This window comes from Moschus berezovskii, chromosome 1 (genome assembly GCF_049115385.1).
Source record: "Moschus berezovskii isolate FMDL1 chromosome 1, NW_MosBer_1.0, whole genome shotgun sequence".
NCBI classification, from domain to species: domain Eukaryota; kingdom Metazoa; phylum Chordata; class Mammalia; order Artiodactyla; family Moschidae; genus Moschus; species Moschus berezovskii.
The window spans coordinates 75,197,620-75,216,573 of NC_142460.1; the positions used below are offsets into that span (position 1 = coordinate 75,197,620).

At 40.3% G+C, this 18,954-nt stretch overlaps 1 pseudogene; it reads left to right on the top strand.

The window, feature by feature from the left end:
• Positions 1–15,074: 15,074 nt before the first annotated feature.
• Positions 15,075–15,658, top strand: LOC129550533 (GTP-binding protein Rheb pseudogene; annotated as a pseudogene).
• The last annotated feature ends 3,296 nt before the right edge of the window (positions 15,659–18,954 follow it).

Consider the following 18,954-nt stretch of genomic DNA (forward strand, 5'->3'; position numbering starts at 1 on the left):
GTAGTGGTTGAGCAGAAGACACTAAACTGTTTCATTATCAACTGGCGGTGATATTTATTTGTTAGCCTCAAATATTAGATGGCAAGATCTTTAGTTATTTCTTTTCCCCCTGCCATCTAGGCAGGTCAATTGGCAGGAAAGTATTATGTTCTGTATTTTGACAGTAAACCTTTGGGGGAAGGTTCTTGCTTCTATCTCTTGATAGAAATGCAAAGTCAAATTTTTATAAAATAAATTGCTAAAATTTCTTTATGCCATAAATAACTACACACTGGAGTTCCCTTCAAGTTTAAACATTTAAGGGGAGACTTTTAGTTTATGAATTTAAAATATGCTTGTCCTTGGAAGGAAAGCTATGCCAAAAGCTATATAGCATATTAATAAGCAGAGCTATCACTTTGCTGACAAAGTTCTGTATAGTCAAAGCTATGGTTTTTTCAGTAGTTCATGTACGGATATGAGAGTTGGACCATAAAGAAGGCTGAGCACCAAAGAACTGATGCTTTTGAATTGTGGTTTTGGAGAAGACTCTTAAAGTCCCTTGGACTGCAAGGTTATCTAACCAGTCAATGCTAAAGGAAATCAGCCCTGACTAATCATTGTAAGGACTAATACTGAAGCTGAAACTCCAAAACTTTGGCCACCTGATGAGAAGAGACGACTCATTGGAAAAGAACTTGAAGGTGGGAAAGATTTAAGGCAAAAGGAGAAGGGGTGGCAGAGGATGAGATAGATAGCATCACTGATTCAATGGACATGAATTTGAGGAAACTTCAGGAAATAGTGGAGGGCAGAGGAGCCTGGGGTCCTGCAGTTCATGGGATCACAAACAGTCAGACATGACTTAGTACTGAATAACAGTAACAACTTTAATTTATACCCTGAAGTGAGAACTTTAAGTGGGAATACGATTCTAAATAAATCTAAATGACAGTTTGGCAGTAAGAGAGGAAATTTCTCTCTTCCTAAGCTGCTCTTGACAATGGACACTTAACAAGGCTAATCAAATGTGACTTATATCATCAAAATTAGTAAGGCATGAAAAACCTTTTTCATATCATTCTTTACATTGCCCATTTGAAAACATGATACCTTCCTTAGAGTGTACCTTCTTAAGAGTCATCACATGGTGTTCCTTCTGTAAAGTGAGAGTTTTAGGTTTTTCGGGACAATATTTAACAGTCTAGAATTTACCAGTCCCTATGGAAGTCCTTTTATGTTCAGGTTTGCAAAAGAACTGTTGACTTCTTGCATAATTAGAGTTCTTTATCTTCTACTGTTTTTAACTTGGGCAGTTTGTAAATAATTTAGCGCTTTCTCCAAAAGTCATACCGTTTCCCAAGTTTGTAAACTTGGTGGTCTTATATAGTCCTTGTTAAGAAGAGAGAATTCACCAATACCCTTTGTAGGGAAGAGTTAATTAAGGCAAAGAGGATAAGCAGGTATTTCCACACTTACTTATAGTCCGGCCCTTTTTTCATTTTGTATATGAAAAATACAACTTTTATATATCAGTTCAGTTCAGTTCAGACGCTCAGTCGTGTCCGACTCTTTGCGACCCCATGAATCACAGCACGCCAGGCCTCTCTGTCCATAACCAACTCCCAGAGTTCACTCAAACTCATGTCCATGGAGTCGGTGATGCCATCCAGCCGTCTCATTCTCTGTCGTCCCTTTCTCCTCCTGCCCCCAATCCCTCCCAGCATCAGAGTCTTTTCCAGTGAGCCAACTAGTCGCATGAGGTGGCCAAAGTATTGGAGTTTCGGCTTTAGCATCAGTCCTTCCAATGAACACCCAGGATTGATCTCCTTTAGAATGGACTGGTTGGATCTCCTTGCAGTCCAAGGGACTCTCAAGAGTCTTCTCCAGCACCACAGTTCAAAAGCATCAATTCTTCGGTGATCAGCTTTCTTCACAGTCCAACTCTCACATCCATACATGACCACGGGAAAAACCATAGCCTTGACTAGACAGACCTTTGTTGGCAAAGTAATGTCTCTGCTTTTTAATATACTATCTAGGTTGGTCATAACTTTCCTTCCAAGGAGTAAGCGTCTTTTAATTTCATGGCTGCAATCAGTATCCGCAGTGATTTTGGAGCCCAAAAAATAAAGTCTGACACTGTTTCCACTGTTTCCCCATCTATTTCCCATGAAGTGATGGGACCAGATGCCATGATCTTTGTTTTCTGAATGTTGAGCTTCAAGCCAACCTTTTCACTCTCCTCTTTCACTTTCATCAAGAGGCTTTTGAGTTCCTCTTCACTTTCTGCCATAAGGGTGGTGTCATCTGCATATCTGAGGTTATTGATATTTCTCCCAGCAATCTTGATTCCAGCTTGTGCTTCCTCCAGCCCAGCGTTCCTCATGATGTACTCTGCATATAAGTTAAATAAGCAGGGTGACAATATGCAACCTTGACGTACTCCTTTTCCTATTTGGAACCAGTCTGTTGTTCCATGTCCAGTTCTAACTGTTGCTTCCTGACCTGCATACAGGTTTCTCAAGAGGCAGGTCAGGTGGTCTGGGATTCCCATCTCTTTCAGACTTTTCCACAGTTTATTGTGATCCACACAGTCAAAGGCTTTGGCATAGTCAATGAAGCAGAAATAGATGTTTTTCTGGAACTCTCTTGCTTTCTCCATGATCCAGCGGATGTTGGCAATTTGATCTCTGGTGCCTCTGCCTTTTCTAAAAACAGCTTGAACATCTGGAAGTTCATGGTTCATGTATTGCTGAAGCCTGGCTTGGAGAATTTTGAGCATGACTTTTACTAGCGTGTGAGATGAGTGCAATTGTGCGGTAGTTTGAGCATTCTTTGTCATTGCCTTTCTTTGCGATTAAAATGAAGACTGACCTTTTCCAGTCTTTTGGCAACTGCTGAGTTTTCCAAATTTACTGGCATATTGAGTGCAGCACTTTCACAGCATCATCTTTCAGGATTTGAAATAGCTCAATTGGAATTCCATCACCTCCACTAATTTTGTTCATAGTGATGATTTCTAAGGCCCACTTGACTTCACATTCCAAGATGTCTGGTTCCAGGTGAGTGATCACGCCATCATGATTATCTTCGTCGTGAAGCTCTTTTTTGTACAGTTTTTCTGTGTATTCTTGCCACCTCTTCTTAATATCTTCTGCTTCTGTTAGGTCCATACCATTTCTGTCCTTTATCGAGCCCATCTTTACATGAAATGTTCCCTTGATATCTCTAATTTTCTTGAAGAGATCTCTTATCTTTCCTAATCTGTTGTTTTCCTCTATTTCTTTGCATTGATCACTGAGGAAGGCTTTCTTATCTCTCCTTGCTATTCTTTGGAACTCTGCATTCAGATGCTTATATCCTTCCTTTTCTCCTTTGCTTTTTGCTTCTCTTCTTTTCACAGCTATTTGTAAGGCCTCCTCAGACAGCCATTTTGCTTTTTTGCATTTCTTTTCCATGGGGATGGTCTTGGTCCCTGTCTCCTGTACAATGTCACGAACCTCCATCCAGAGTTCATCAGGCGCTCTATCTATCAGATCTAGACCCTTAAATCTATTTCTTATTTCCACTGTATAATCATAAGGGATTTGATTTAGGTCGTATCTGAATGGTCTAGTGGTTTTCCCTACTTTCTTCAATTTAAGTCTGAATTTGACAATAAGGAGTTCATGATCTGAGCCACAGTCAGCTCCTGGCCTTGTTTTTGCTAACTGTATAGAGCTTCTCCGTCTTTGGCTGCAAAGAATATAATCAATCTGATTTCGGGGTTGACCATCTGGTGATGTCCATGTGTAGAGCCTTCTCTTGTGTTGTTGGAAGAGGGTGTTTGCTATGACCAGTGCGTTCTCTTGGCAAAACTCTATTAGCCTTTGCCCTGCTTCATTCTGTGCTCCAAGGCCAAATTTGCCTGTTACTCCAGGTGTTTCTTGACTTCCTACTTTTGCATTCCAGTCCCCTATAATGAAAAGGACATCTTTTTTGGGTGTTAGTTCTAAAAGGTCTTGTAGGTCTTCATAGAACCATTCAACTTCGGCTTCTTCAGCATTACTGGTTGAGCATAGACTTGGATTACTGTAATATTGAATGGTTTGCCTTGGAAACGAATAGAAATCATTCTGTCACTTTTAAGATTGCATCCAAGTACTGCATTTCGGACTCTTTTGTTGACCATGATGGCTACTCCATTTCTTCTAAGAGATTCCTGCCCACAGTAGTAGATATAATGGTCATCTGAGTTAAATTCACCCATTCCATTTCATTTTAGTTCACTGATTCCTAGCATATCGACGTTTACTCTTGTCATCTCCTGTTTGACCTCTTCCAATTAGCCTTGATTCATGGACCTAACATTCCAGCTTCCTATGTAATATTGCTCTTTATAGCATTGGACCTTGCTTCTATCACCAGTCACATCCACAACTGGGTAGTTGTTTCGCTTTGGCTCCATCCCTTCATTCTTTCTGGAGTTATTTCTCCACTGATCTCCAGTAGCATACTGATCACCTACCGACCTGGGGAATTCCTCATTCAGTATCCTATCATTTTGACTTTTGATACTGTTCATGGGGTTCTCAAGGAAAGTATACTGAAGTGGTCTGCCATTCCCTTCTCCAGTGGACCACATTCTGTCAGACCTCTCCACCATGACCCGTCCGTCTTGGTTGGCCCCACATGGCATGGCTTAGTTTCATTGAGTTAGACAGGGCTGTGGTCCATATGATCAGATCAACTAGTTTTATGGGAGTATGATTTCAGTGTGTCTGCCCTCAAATGCCCCCTTGCAATACCTACCGTTTTATTTGGGTTTTTCTTACCTTGGTCGTGGAATATCTCTTCACAGCTGCTCCAGCATATATAGCTGTACCTTACCTTGGACGTGGGGTTGCTCCTCTCGGCCACACTTCTGCGTGTGGTCGGTTGTGCCGGGGCCGGTGTCTCTGCTGCTGCTGATGCTAAGTCACTTCAGTCGTGTCCAACTCTGTGTGACCCCATAGACGGAAGCCCACCAGGCTCCCCTGTCCCTGGGATTCTCCAGGCAAGAACACTGGAGTGGGTTGCCATTTCCTTCTCCAATGTGTGAAAGTGAAAAGTGAAAGTGAAGTCGCTCAGTCGTGTCCGACCCTTAGCGACCCCACGGACTGCAGCCTACCAGGCTCCTCCACCCATGGGATTTTCCAGGCAAGAGTACTGGAGTGGCTTGCCATTGCCTTCTCCTCCAAATTAGTGTATTATTTTCTTCTATTTTAAGCTTTGTTTTGTTTTTCATTTCAAGGTGAGGTTTCAAATTAACCTTTAATTTTGTCATAAAATCATTCACTGAAAAAAAATTATTTATTTAACTTTTGATTGCACTGGGTCCTTGCTGCTGCACACGGGCTTCTCACTGAGTTGACTTCTCTTGTTGCAGAGCACAGGCTCTAGGGCTTTCAGGATTCAGTAGTTTTGGCAGATGGTCTTAGTTGCCCTGTAGCATGTGGAGTCTTCCTGTACCAGGGATTGAACCCATATCCCCTGTACTGGCAGGCGGATTCCCTTTTATTATACCACCAGAAATATCCAAAGTCATTCTCTTTTGTAATTAGTGATTATGCAATGGTGCTTGCCCAGTTTATCTCTCACTTTTTATCCTGAAAGATGATGCTGTGAAAGTGCTGCACTCAATATGCCAGCAAATTTGGAAAACTCAGCAGTTGCCACAGGACTGGAAAAGGTCAGTCTTCATCCCAATCCCAAAGAAAGGGAATGCCAAAGAATGCTCAAACTACTGCACAATTGCAATAATCTCACACTATAGTAAAGTCACGCTCAAAATTCTCCAAGCCAGGCCTCAGCAATACATGAACCATGAACTTCCAGATGTTCAAGCTGTTTTTAGAAAAGGCAGAGGCACCAGAGATCAAATTGCCAACATCCTCTGGATCATGGAGAAAGCAAGAGAGTTCCAGAAAAACATCTATTTCTGCTTCATTGACTTTGCCAAAGCTTTTGACTGTGTGGATCATAATAAACTGTGGAAAAGTCTGAAAGAGATGGGAATACCAGACCACCTGACCTGCCTCTTGAGAAACCTGTATGCAGGTCAGGAAGCAACAGTTAGAACTGGACATGGAACAACAGACTGGTTCCAAATAAGAAAAGGAGTACGTCAAGGTTGCATATTGTCACCCTGCTTATTTAACTTATATGCAGAGTACATCATGAGGAACGCTGGGCTGGAAGAAGCACAAGCTGGAATCAAGATTGCTGGGAGAAATATCAATAACCTCAGATATGCAGATGACACTACCCTTATGGCAGAAAGTGAAGAGGAACTCAAAAGCCTCTTGATGAAAGTGAAAGAGGAGAGTGAAAAGGTTGGCTTGAAGCTCAACATTCAGAAAACAAAGATCATGGCATCTGGTCCCATCACTTCATGGGAAATAGATGGGGAAACAGTGGAAACAGTGTCAGACTTTATTTTCTTGGACTCCAAAATCACTGCGGATACTGATTGCAGCCATGAAATTAAAAGACGCTTACTCCTTGGAAGGAAAGTTATGACCAACCTAGATAGTATATTAAAAAGCAGAGACATTACTTTGCCAACAAAGGTCTGTCTAGTCAAGGCTATGGTTTTTCCCGTGGTCATGTATGGATGTGAGAGTTGGACTGTGAAGAAAGCTGATTGCTGAAGAATTGATGCTTTTGAACTGTGGTGCTGGAGAAGACTCTTGAGAGTCCCTTGGACTGCAAGGAGATCCAACCAGTCCATTCTGAAAGAGATCAGTCCTGGGTGTTCATTGGAAGGACTGATGCTAAAGCTGAAACTGCAATACTTTGGCCACCTCATGCGACGAGTTGGCTCACTGGAAAAGACTCTGATGCTGGGAGGGATTGGGGGCAGGAGGAGAAGGGGATGAGAATGAGATGGCTGGATGGCATCACCAACTCGATGGACGTGAGTTTGAGTGAACTCCGGGAGTTGGTTATGGACAGGGATGCCTGGCGTGCTGTGGTTCATGGGATCGCAAAGAGTCAGACAGGACTGAGCGACTGAACTGACTGAACTGAACTGAAGGGATTTCTAGCTAACTAAAGCTCACTCAACTTGTTTTATAATTTAGGATAATGCAGATTGCATCTAATTGGTGAACCAAATAGATAAACTCATGAAGTGCAGACTTTAAGAAATACTTTTTGTACCAGAGACTTTCCAGTTTGAGTAAAAATTCTTCTATGGGCATTTAGAAATAAAATGCAACTTTGGCTTGGTAATTGTGGTGTGACAGATTTATTACTGAATCCCAGTACACAGTCAGTTTTAAAGGCGAGTTGTCAAATTGTTACAAGATTTTCAACCAGTGTCTGTAAACAGGTAGATGCAAATCCACAAGTGTCAGGATTTGGCAGATATTGCTTGATAAGATTGTATTGGGTTCTGGAAAACTGGATACAAATATGTGATAATATATGGTTCTCATGTTTCCCAGTGATTGCTAGACATATATGTGGAAAATTATCTTTCTAACTTAAATAAAAATACATGTGACCCTTGACCAATGTGGGTGGAGGGGTTCCCACCCCTTGTTTAATCAAAATTTTCATATAACTGTAAAAAAATAATTTTGTTTATTTATTTTTGGCTGTGCTGTGTCTTCCTTGCTGCACAGGCTTTTCTCTAGTTGCAGAGGGTGGAGACTACTTTCTAGTTGCGATGTGTAGGCTTCTCATTGTGGTGGCTTCTTTTGTGGCCAAGCTTAGGTCTAGGACACCTGGGCTCAGTAGTTGGGGCTCCCAGGCTCTAAAATACAGACTCAACTGTTGTGGTGAATGGGCTTTGTTGCTCTGAGGCATGTGGGATCCTCCCTGATCAGGGATTGAATCCGTGTCTCCTGGATTGGCAAGCAAATTCTTTACCTCTGAGCCACCAGGAAAGACCCAGCATGTAACTTCTGACTCCCTCAAAAACTTAACTACTAATAGCCAACTGTTGACCAGAAGCCTTACTGATGAACTATTAACACTTATTTTGTATATGTATTACATACAATATTCTTACAGTAAAATGAGCTAGAGAAAAGAAAATGTTATTAAGAAAATTACAGGAATAGAAAACACACTTACAGTCCTGTATTGTATTTACTGATACCGTAAGTTTATGTCATCTGTTTACAAGATTAATCATCTATTAGTACTTACATTCGTATTATCTTAAATTATATAAACACTATAAATGTTATATGTATTACTAGACATCAACAGTGAAAAAGATTGGAATTCCCCAACAGACCAGTGGTTAGGATTCCTTGCTTCTACGTAGGTGGGCACTGGTTTGATCCCTGGTAAGGGAAGTAAGATCCAGCATGTCATGTGGCATGGCCAAAAAACAAAAAGAATGTGCAAAAGAAATTCATCTTTATTTACAGATATAATGACTCTTACATCTCATGCATTGATAACGAAGAAGCAGCAGCAATATAGATTGCTTTATGGTAGTGTAGTAATTTAAACAATTGCTTCAGAGTAGTGTAGCAGATACACTAATGAATGAATCATCTGTAAGTGTGCGTACAAGTTTTGATACATTTTAACTTTTTGATAATAGATATGAGTATATTTTATGGCAGTAAATGATAGAGTAGGTTACTATCTACATATATTTTATGGATTTGTGACATACTTAATTTTTTTCATATTTTAGGCTATACAGTTTGTCTGTGAGTTTTTTTCAAATTGTCTCAGATCTCCGAGAAATTTTCCAATGTATTTATTGAAAAAAATCCACGTATAAGTAGGCCTACCTAGTTCAAACCTGTGTTATTCACGTTCAATTATATTTGGGAGGAAGTGAGACTTATCAGAAACAAAATTGACTTGGCTCCTTTAGATGCTGAGTTGATGTGGAATGATTTAGCTCTGTGTGTGTGTGTGTGCACGTGCACACGCATGCACTGTGTCATTTCTTTCATTTATAAAATTCTGGCTACTTTTATGTTTTACTGTAGCATGGTGTAGAAGAGAGCTGTATAACTAAGCTTTCTAGGATAAGCGTGGCCACTGGACGTTGAACTGTGGCTAATGCAAGTGAGTAGCAGAGTTTTAAATTAAATGTTAAGTAGTTTAAATCTGACTAGGTGTCTGTGGCTAATGACTACTGTATTGGACAGTGCAGTTTTCAGTTCAGTTCAGTTCAGTTCAGTTGCTCAGTCGTGTCCGACTCTCCGCGACCCCATGAATCACAGCACGCCAGGCCTCCCTGTCCATCACCAACTCCCGGAGTTCACTCAAACTCATGTCCACAGAGTCGGTGATGCCATCCAGCCATCTCATTCTCCGTCGTCCCCTTCTCCTCCCACCCCCAACCTTTCCCAGCATCAGAGTCTTTTCCAGTGAGTCAACTCTTCGCATGAGGTGGCCAAAGTATTGCAGTTTCAGCCTCAGCATCAGCCCCTCCAATGAACATCCAGGATTGATCTCCTTTAGAATGGACTGGTTGGATCTCCTTGTAGTGTAAGGGACTCTCAAGAGTCTTCTCCAATACCACAGTTCAAAAGCATCGATTCTTCGGCAATCAGCTTTCTTCACAGTCCAACTCTCACATCCATACATGACCACGGGAAAAACCATAGCCTTGACTAGACAGACCTTTGTTGGCAAAGTAATGTCTCTGCTTTTTAATATACTATCAAGGTTGGTCATAACTTTCCTCCCAAGGAGCAAGCGTCTTTTAATTTCATGGCTGCAATCAGCATCTGCAGTGATTTTGGAGCCCCAAAAAATAAAGTCTGACACTGTTTCCACTGTTTTTCCATCTATTTCCCATGAAGTGATGGGACCAGATGCCATGATCTTTGTTTTCTGAATGTTGAGCTTCAAGCCAACCTTTTCACTCTCCTCTTTCACTTTCATCAAGAGGCTTTTGAGTTCCTCTTCACTTTCTGCCATAAGGGTAGTGTAATCTGCATATCTGAGGTTATTGATATTTCTCCCAGCAATCTTGATTCCAGCTTGTGCTTCTTCCAGCCCAGCGTTCCTCATGATGTACTCTGCATATAAGTTAAATAAGCAAGGTGACAATATACAACCTTGACGTACACCGTTTCCTATTTGGAACCAGTCTGTTGTTCCATGTCCAGTTCTAACTGTTGCTTCCTGACCTGCATACAGGTTTCTCAAGAGGCAGGTCAGGTGGTCTGGGATTCCCATCTCTTTCAGACTTTTCCACAGTTTATTGTGATCCACACAGTCAAAGGCTTTGGCATAGTCAATGAAGCAGAAATAGATGTTTTTCTGGAACTCTCTTGCTTTCTCCATGATCCAGAGGATGTTGGAAATTTGATCTCTGGTGCCTCTGCCTTTTCTAAAACCTGCTTGAACATCTGGGATTTCACGGTTTACATACTGCTGAAGCCTGGCTTGGAGAATTTTGAGCATGACTTTACTAGCGTGTGAGATGAGTGCAATTGTGCGGTAGTTTGAGCATTCTTTGGCATTGCCTTTCTTTGGGATTGGAATGAAGACTGACCTCTTCCAGTCCTGTGGCCACTGCTGAGTTTTCCAAATTTGCTGCCATATTGAGTGCAGCACTTTCACAGCATCATCTTTCAAGACTTGAAATAGCTCAACTGGAATTCCATCACCTCCACTAGCTTTGTTTGTAGTGATGCTTTCTAAGGCCCACTTGGCTTCACATTCCAAGATGTCTGGCTCTAGGTCAGTGATCACGTTATCGTGACTATCTTGGTCGTGGAGATCTTTTTTGTACAGTTCTTCTGTGTATTCCTGCCACCTCTTCTTAATATCTTCTGCTTCTGTTAGGTCCATACCATTTCTGTCCTTTATCGAGCCCATCTTTGCATGAAATGTTCCCTTGGAATCTCTAATTTTCTTGAAGAGGTCTCTTGTTTTTCCTATTCTGTTGTTTTCCTCTATTTCTTTGCATTGATCACTGAGGAAGTCTTTCTTATCTCTCCTTGCTATGCTGACAATACCAGTAAAACTCCCAATACAGTTAGGATTGCTAGTTTAACATATATTGTAGGGAAGGGGCTACTGAACCCTGCTACTAAACATTTCAGGTGTGAAACAATAACATTCTCTCCTTTCTTGCCCAAGGTAAACCTTTCCTGTATCATTGATTTGATTAGTATCATGTGTTATATCAACTTTTTGTCTTTTCTCCATAAGAATTGATAGCCCTTGACTTCACTGTATTTTTTCTTCATTCAGCACATGTTTAATGAGTCTCGTGCTGGATATGCAACAGTGAATAAGAATGATCAGATCCCTGCTCTCACAGGGAAAGGTTAGCCTGTCCACTCCCTCATCCCAGCCTTCACCTTCCGCATGTGTCCAGCATCTGGGATAGTATCAACTAGGCATATTGCTAAATAAACAATAAAAGTATTTCTAGATTATTCTTTTGGGATTCTTTGTTTCTAGACTGTACAAGGAACTTAATTGATCTTTTATGCTTCTACAGTCCTTTTGATGTTTACTTTATTTACTTTTTCTCTTTAACCAGTTAAGTGCTTCAGGTAGGGCATGCATGCCCATTCAGTCACTCAGTTGTGTCCCACTCTTTGTGACCCCACAGACTATAGCCCTCTAGATTCCTCGGTCTATGGGGTTTTCCCAGCAAAATAATGGAGTGAGTTGTCATTCCCTTCTCCAGGGGATCTTCCTGACCCACAGATGGAACCCGAGCCTCTTGCATCTTCTGCACTGGCAGGCAGATTCTTTACCACTGAGTCACCCAGGTGTTCTATAGGAAGGGCAGTTCAGTTCAGTCATTCAGTTGTGTCCGACTCTTTGCAACCCCTTGGACGGCAGCATGCCAGACTTCCCTGTCCATCACCAACTCCTGGAGCTTGCTCAAACTCATATCCATCAAGTCAGTGATGCCATCCAACCATTTAATCCTCTGTTGTCCCCTTTTCCTCCTGCCTTCAATCTTTCCCAGCCTCAGGGTCTTTTCTGATAAGTCAGCTCTTTGCATCAGGTGGCCAAAGTATTGGAGTTTCAGCTTCAGCATCAGTCTTTCCAATCTAAAATATTCAGGACTGATTTCCTTTAGGAATGACTGGTTTGATCTCCTTGCAGTTCAAGGGACTCTCAAGAGTCTTCTCCAACACCATAGTTCAAAAGCATCAATTCTTCAACGCTCAGCTTTCTTTACAGTCCAACTCTCACATCCATACATGGCTACTGGTAAAACCATAGCTTTGACTAGATGGACCTTTTTCGCAAAGTAATGTCTCTGCTTTTTAATATAGCTAGGGCAGCCTTGTCCAAATAGAAGTGGCTGAAAATCGTTATGGAATTACCCTTTATTATGCTGTTTATTTTCTTCTTCACCTCTTGGTTTGTTTTCATATTAAATTTGAGATAGGAGATGAGGAAGGGGACAGATGGCCAAACAGAAGACTCATGGGCTGAGTTCTAGAGTAGTGAGGTACATGACTCTAGTCCTTTTCTCTCTAATTTCCTCTCTTTTCCCTTCAAGCCATGGATACATGACTGACTTTTCCCTTCATGTTCTTTATATTAGAAGACTCCCAGTATTCCCAATAGTTGCCTCTTTCTACTGTAACAAATTGTCTCACTTTTTTTTTGAAGGGCAGGTCAACGTAAAGGAAAACTAACAGTCAACTTTGAGGTTGTTCATTATAAAGTTCACTTTCTTGATTGACCACATACTCTTAAAACATTCTACTACTCAACTTAACATTTTTAGTACATATCCCCATAGGAGTTTTATTCTGTATTTTTTTTGACTTTGTGGTGATTATCAGTGCAGATATCTAATAAAATCTATAAGAAGTCTATATTTATTTCATTAGGAACACTTTTGTTTAGATGAACGATAGTTTTGTGGTAGTTAATTATACTCAAAATTACTACACTATCAAAAGTCAATCTTGGTTCTGTTTAAAAATCAAGTTTTAAGCTGGAATCATATTTTCAATAATCTCACTCCAGGAGCTCTATACTTTTTCGTGACTGGAGGTCCATCCAGGAGGTTGATCTTACTGCATAACTGGTTTTGAATAGTTTGTGGAGTCAGGATTATTTCAGTTATGTGTCATGAAGCCAACTACTTTCTTTCCTATTGCTTCTATCACAAACTATCACAAACAGTGGCTTAAAGCAACACACATTTATTCTCTTACAGCTCTAGAGGTCAGATGTCCACAAATTAATCTTGGGCTAAATCAAAGGATCAGGAGGCTTGCATGCTTTCTGGACACACTTGGGGAGAATTTTTACTGTCTTTCCTAGCTTGGCTGCCCACATTCCATGGCTTGTGGTCCTGCATTTCCTTCCTCTGCTTCTGTTGTCATATCTCTTATCTGATCCTGACCCTCCTGCTTCCATATTAAAAAAAACTCTTGTGATTACATGGGGCCTACATGTACAATCCAGGATAATCTCTCACTGTCAAGATGCTTAACTAAATCATATCTGAAAAATTATTTTTGTGGTGTAAGGCAACTTATTCACAGGGATTAGGATGTGGGCATCTTTGGAAACCCATATGTGTTAACCGTGTCAACTTTAACTTAAATGAAGAAAGGGCACATGTGCTTTGGAGCTTCATTTGTTCTTTTGACATGTTCCCATCCTTTTTTTTCTTTCCTCCCAGTCATTTAAAAGCACTGCCTTACCTCTTGATTAGCCATAACTCTTAATATCCGAGTTGTGTAAACTTTCTTCTTTATTTTTATTTTTTAATTTTTTTTGGCTGTCCTGAGCAACTTGTGAAATTTTAGTTCCCTGACCAGGGACTGAACCTGGATCCCAGCAGTGAAAGCACTGAGTCCTAACCACTGGACCACTAGGGAATTCCTAAGGTTCTTTAAATCTTGAAGAGTGGCTTAAGGAATGGCAAACTTGGGTGCTGAGGTGCAAATTCAGACTATGAAGGCTCTTGTTACTGATTTTCACCTTGTATGTAATGCAGACATTAGGAGAACATTTTTCTTTGCTAAAGGAAATTGTTTTTCCTTCTGAAACTCTAAACCCTACATCTTTAAGTTTTTAAGTTTCTGCCTCATAGTCATTCAATCTCTTCTTATCCAAATGGATGGAAGTTACAGTGTCTCTTGTTTCCTTTCCTTCCCTCACCTTTCACATTCAATCACTCAGACATGGCATGCTGCATCACTTCAGTCATGTCCAATTCCATGTGGCCTTATGGACTGTAACCCACCAGGCTCCTCTGTCCCTGGGGTTCTCCAAGCAAGAATACTGGAATGGGTTGCCATGCCTTCTTCCAAGATATCTTCCTGAACCTGTCTTCTGCACTGGCAGACAGGTTCTTTACCACTAGCACACCTTGGAAGCCCCCAGTCTCTCAGAAATTCCTTTAATTTTTGCCTGCAAATTATCTGTCGAATTTGGTCTACTTCTCCCAGCCCTGCTGCTACCATCCTTTTCTAAGTGCCCATGATCTCTCAGCAGAACTTCTAGAATAGTCTCCCAAAAGGCCTCTCTGCTTCCGTTGTTATCTATCTCTAATCCATTTCCAAAGAACAATTGTAATGGTTTAAAGTTCAATATATGTATGCATGTGTACATTTCTACATCTAAATACCTGGATGTATGAATCAGGTTATGTCACTTCATAACTTTTTCCAAAGGTTTACTCTGTATTTAGGGGAAAAAAAAAGTCTAAATCCTTTATAATAAACTACAGACTCCCTGCTTAGCTCTTTAGTCTTATCTCCTCATTCCTTGACTACCATATCCCCATCAGCCTAGACATCTTTATTGTTTCAGAGATGACCAGCTGTAATCTACACTGGGGACATCTATTTGTACAGACTGCTTTCTTTTCCTGAAGCTCTTTTACTTCCTGTTTTCAATGACAAACTCCTTGTCATCTCTTCAATTTCAGTTCAAGTGATACCTGATCAGCACCACTTTCTAATATTCTCATTTGTGTAAATCCCACTTTTCTGTCACTGTAATTTCCCCTAACAGAAAGTTTTACTTTTAAAATTTATATTTATTTATTAGTTATCTTGATTATTCTTTCCTCACTCATTCATTAGAGGAGGGTACCACATTTTAAAATTCACAAAATGGGTGCAGGAGCCGCCCCTGCCGCTGTTGATGTGGTTGACCCGGGCTGAGGAGGCCGCCAAGACACGGCAGTCCAAGTCCCGGAAGATCGCGATCCTGGGCTACCGGCCTGTGGGGAAATCCTCGTTGACGATTCAGTTTGTTGAAGGCCAATTTGTTGATTCCTACGATCCAACCATAGAAAATACTTTCACAAAATTGATCACAGTAAATGGACAGGAGTATCATCTTCAACTTGTAGACACAGCTGGGCAGGATGAATATTCCATCTTTCCTCAGACATACTCCATAGATATTAATGGTTATATTCTTGTGTATTCTGTTATATCAATCAAAAGTTTTGAAGCAATCAAAGTTATCCATGGCAAATTGTTGGATATGGTGGGGAAAGTACAAATACTTATTATGTTGGTTGGTAATAAGAAAGACCTACATATGGAAATGGTGATCAGTTATGAAGAAGGAAACGCAGCGTTTTTGGAATCGTCTGCTAAAGAAAATCAGACTGCTGTTGATGTTTTTAGAAGGATAATTTTAGAGGCAGAAAAAATCGATGGGGTCGCTTCCCAAGGAAAATCTTCCTGCTCGGTGATGTGATTCTCCTGCAGAACCGGGGATGCTGGGGCCCAGTCCGCCTGCGGAAGCCAACTGCCCGTCGTCCTTTAAGATGAACAGCTTCGTTTCTCGCCTGTTCACCTGAAAGGTTTCGTTTGGGTCAGAGATTCTCCCCCACCCCTCCTTTCAGATTATGTTCAACTCTGACTCTGTCCAAATGAGTTCACTTCCATTTTCAAATTTTGAGCAATCATATTTTCAATTTATATATTGTGTTTCTTAATAATATTATGACCAAGAATTTTATCTCATTAACTTTTCAGTGTAGTTTGTTGTTTAAAATAATGTAATCATCCAAATGATACATATTGTTACACTACTATTAACTAGGATTTGGTTTATCAGTGTTTATTTCATTGTGTTAAATGTATACTTGTAAATAAAATAGCTGCTGCTGCTGCTGCTGCTGCTAAGTCACTTCAGTCGTGTCTGACTCTGTGCGACCCCATAGACGGCAGCCGACCAGGCTCCGCCATCCCTGGGATTCTCCCTTAAAAAAAAAATTCACAGAATGACTGATGCTTAGCATGGTGCTTTACATATGATAATTATTCCAGAAGTATTTGTTTGAAAGTAAATTAAATATAGAATGACTATTTGGATAACTGTTAAAACATCTTTTTAGGACTTTATTTTTGTGAATTTTGAACCACTCTGTTCAAGCAAGATGTGTTGCTGTCTAGGAGAGTGAGAAACAAATTTAAAGGGATACAATGTAGTGCAAGATGCTTTTTTATTAATTATTAAATGCCACAACTTGTTTCATTTTTGTAGAAAACAAAACAAAAAGTAAGAATTTGTTTATAATTAAAATAATACCAAAAATAGTGTTTTTATTAAAATTTGAGAAGTTATGATCTAATGTATATCCAGAAAACTAAGATCATGGCATCCGGTCCCATCACTTCATGGCAAATAGATGGGGAAACAGTGACTGACTTTATTTTTCTGGGCTCCAAAATCAGTGCAGATGGTGGTTGCAGCCATGAAATTAAAAGATGCTTGCTTCTTGGAAGGAAAGTTATGACCAACATAGGCAGCATATTAAAAAGCAGAGACATTACTTTGTCAACAAAGGTGTGTCTAGTCAAGGCTATGGTTTTTCCAGTGGTCATGTATGGATGTGAGAGTTGGACTATAAAGAAAGCTGAGCGCTGAAGAATTGATGCTTTTGAACTGTGGTGCTGGAGAAGACTCTTGAGAGTCCCTTGGACTGCAAGGAGATCCAACCAGTCCATCCTAAAGGAGATTAGTCCTGGGTGTTCATTGGTAGGACTGATGTTGAAGCTGAAACTCCAATACTTTGGCCACCTGATGCGGAGAGCTGACTCATTTGAAATGACCCGGATGCTGGGAAAGATTGAAGGCAGGAGGAGAAGGGGATGACAGAGGATAAGATGGTAGGATGGCATCACTGACTCGATGGACATGGGTTTGGGTGGACTCCGGGAGTTGGTGATGGACAGGGAGGCCTGGAGTGCTGTGGTTCATGGTGTCACAAAGAGTCGGACATGACTGAGCAACTGAACTGAACTGAATGTATATCCAAAATGAACAATATTCAAAATGCTTCTCAGAACGAAGCAAATAAATAACATAAGCCAATAAAAGAAACAAAAACAAACCTAAAAGCCCTCTATTAACAATGGAAGATGGGGGTTTCAGGGCTCATGTTAAGGATTTGATAATATTGAGAAAGAATGGCAAATGTATTTATTTTGTCTCCTGATTATTTTAGTGGGGTGATTTTTAACATAAATTGTCTTCAGGGAGGCAGTTAGAGACCTCTAATTGCTTGGTGCTACTGGTACCTAATATAAACAAAGTATTGCGTATGGAAGGAAAGACTACTATAGCTAAGGGTCAAACTCGAGTTGGAATATAGATTGAAAAGTCAAGTTTATAAAACCAAAATAAAGGACTGTGGTACAGTAGTAATTGAACTACTGATAAAAAGAAAGCTATTTCAAGAGAGAAATATAGAGAAAGTTGACTTTATTCTTCAATAAATATGAAACATAAAGAATATAAAAGCTGCTAAATGTAATTCTAAATATCATTTTAACATTCAAAGACTATATAATTTTAAAAATTTATTTATTTTTAATTGGATGATAATTGCTTTATGATATTGTGTTGGTTTCTGCTGTGTATCAACATGAATTGGACATAGGTGTGTGTATATTCCCTCCCTCTTGAACCTCTCTTCTACCTCCTACCCCATCGTACTCCTCTAGGTTGTTTTGAGCTACCTGCATCATACAGCAAATTGCCACTCGCTATATAATTTTAAAAATGGTAATATATATGTTTCAGTGATACTCTCTCAATTTGTCCCACCCTCTCCTTGCCCTCTCTGCATCCACGAGTCTGTTTGCTCTGTCTGCATCTCCTTTGCTGCCCTGTAGATAGGTTCATCAGTTCCATCTTTCTAGATTCCATATATATGTATTAATATATAATATTTGTCTATCTCTTTCTGACTTACTTCCCAGGTCTCCCACATTGCTGGTGGATTCTTTACCAGCTGAGCCACAAGGGAAGTCCAAGAATACTGGAGTGGGTTGCCATCCCTTCTCCAGTGGATCTTCCCGACCCAGGAATCGAACCAGGGTCTCCTGCATTGCAGGCGGATTCTTTATCAACTGAACTATCAGGGAAGTCTCCTGACTTACTTCACTCTGTATAATAGGCTGTAGGTTCATTAGAACTGAGTCAAATGCATTCTTTTTTTATGGCTGAGTACATATTCCATTGTGTATATGTACCACAACTTCTTGGTCCATTTATCTGTCGATGGACATCTAGGCTGCTTCTATGTCCTAGCTATTGTAAATAGTGCTGCAGTGAACATTGGGGTACATGTGTCTTATTATCCCAGAACCTGATGCTGGGAAAGATTGAGGGCAAGTGGAGAAGGAGGCAACAGAGAACGAGATGGATGGATGACATCACAGACTCAAAGCACATGAGTTTTAGCCAACTGTGGGAGATGGTGAAGGACAGCCTGGCATGCTGCAGTCCATGGGGTCATAAAGAGTCAGACATGACTTAGCAATTGAACGACAGCAAGCTATATATATGCTCATACATACATGCACCATATAATTCTTGAGAATTATATAAGCTAAAAACATGCAAAGTTTTCGGCACTAGGTAAATGATAAATAAATGCTAATTACTGCCTTTCCTCCTCTGTTTATATGTGCATATATATGTATATATATATACTGTTGATAAAATACATACATGTTTATAATATGTTTATTTCTTTATACATGTATAGATATG